This window comes from Leishmania panamensis (assembly GCF_000755165.1).
Source record: "Leishmania panamensis strain MHOM/PA/94/PSC-1 chromosome 9 sequence".
Taxonomy (NCBI): domain Eukaryota; phylum Euglenozoa; class Kinetoplastea; order Trypanosomatida; family Trypanosomatidae; genus Leishmania; species Leishmania panamensis.
Genome location: NC_025888.1, coordinates 351062 through 353010, shown reverse-complemented (window position 1 = coordinate 353010; position 1949 = coordinate 351062).

The window sequence follows — 1949 nt, the reverse complement described above, 5'->3', positions numbered from 1 at the left end:
ACCCCTCGATCGCTCTCCTGGCGTCGGTGGACGTAGAGGTCACGGGGAGAAGGGGGTTGGCTCGCACTCGTGGCCGATGGCCCAGCGCGTGGGTGCAGTCGTTGGTAGTCAGACGAGGAGTGGAAGAAGGGTGCGTCTACACAACCTTCAAGCACACGTAGTGCAGCAGCGCGGGAGCGTCATTCACCACAACTGGGGGGCTCGCACTCTGCGCACCTCAGTCCAGATGAAGGAGTGGGGCCTCCGGCCGAGCCGGGGAGATTGTGCAAAAGCCCTGGTGCGCGAGTAGCGTTGTATACCACTACCACCAGGCTCCTTTCTCCCCTATTCGTCCCACCCGCTCACCTCGTCGTGTTCTTCGATGAGGTGCCCTCGCTGAACCCCCACCCCCTTCCTCCTCCCCTCCTCCCCCACCCACACACAAGCCATAGAAACACACTAACACAAAGGGAAAGAAAGAAAGCGGTGATGAGTGCCTCGGGTGGCCATCGGCCCCAACTCCGCCCGCTACAGCAGCAGCAGCGGTGACGCACCCTTCCGCTCCATCTCCATCTCTCTCTTTGTGCTCGTTGTTGTTGTTGTGCGAACGCGTCTTCGACTTTCAATGTACAGGTGCATGTGCATGGGCGTGTGCGTGTGGGTGTGCGTCTTCCTTCCTTTCAGTTTGTTCCTCTCTTGGCTTTTGTTTTACTACAAAGTGACTTGTGCGTGTGTGTCGGTGCCTGTAGTAACATCTACGCCCCCCCCCTCCTCCTCCATACACACGCACACGCACTATACCCCCCCCCCTCTCTCTCTTTCTCTGTGCGTGTGATGTGTGATGGGTGGGTGAGTGGGTGTGGGTGTGCGTGTGGGTGACCCTCTCTTGTTCATTGGGGCCTTTCTTCTTCGCTTGTCTCTTCAGCGGTGGTCGCGGTGTGTGTGCGTGTGTGGATCTCTGTTTGGTGGATAAAGAGCGACATGTAGGTGGTAGGGGAGCGGGAGGAGAGGAAGCACCAGCAGGAAGGTAAGACGAAGGTCATTCCTCAGAACGGCCAATTGCTTAAGTCCCTTATCCTGCATACACCGCGCAGTCCCAACCACCACCATCACCGCCACCACCCTCCCTTTCTTATGAAGACACGCACAGGCACACGCGCTCACAAAAGACTCACATGGGCACAGGGAACTATACACTGTATCATCACCGTCCCACTCACCTCATTCATCTCCACCCCCACCCAACCCAACCGACACGCCAACTGTGGAAAAAGCTCATGACTGGATGTGTGTGTGGGTGTGTGTGTGTGTGCTTGACGGACTCGCTCTCTCCTCCCTCCATCTTATAGACAAGAGAAGCAAGCAAGCGAGGCACACACACACACACACATCGAAAAAGAGTTGAAAATGTGGCTGGAAAAGTTCGATACGTGAAGAGCCAAAAAGGAAAGGGAAAAGACGCCCAAAAAAAAAAACAACAACAACGAGAGCTGAACAACCAAAAGACACGCTCGGGCGGGCGCACGTGCCTTCATAAAGTCTTCCAGTCATGTACATAAGTTGACGACAGCACGCAAACGTAAGTATACACACACACGCACACATTACACACACATCACACACACACGCACACATGTCTGAGCAGTGAACCTCTCTCTCACGCTGCGCTACACTTCTACGTGCGCATTGCCTACCCACCCATTCACTCTGACGCACGCTGCCTCCTCGTGCAGTCACCCCCTTTTCTCCACACCACTTCACCACCCCGCCCCCTTCCTCCTCCCCTCCCAACTTGCTGAAACATACAGTCCAGCAGAACCATCATCATCTCACTCAGCTCACATCAGCACTCTCAGCATCTGTGTCCTCCTTCTCCCTCTCTCTCAGGTAATATCTTGCGCCGCGCGTCTCCCACGCCACGACTTAGGGATCTGCTTTAAGGCCCGTTGCAAACCCTAAAGGTTAAAACT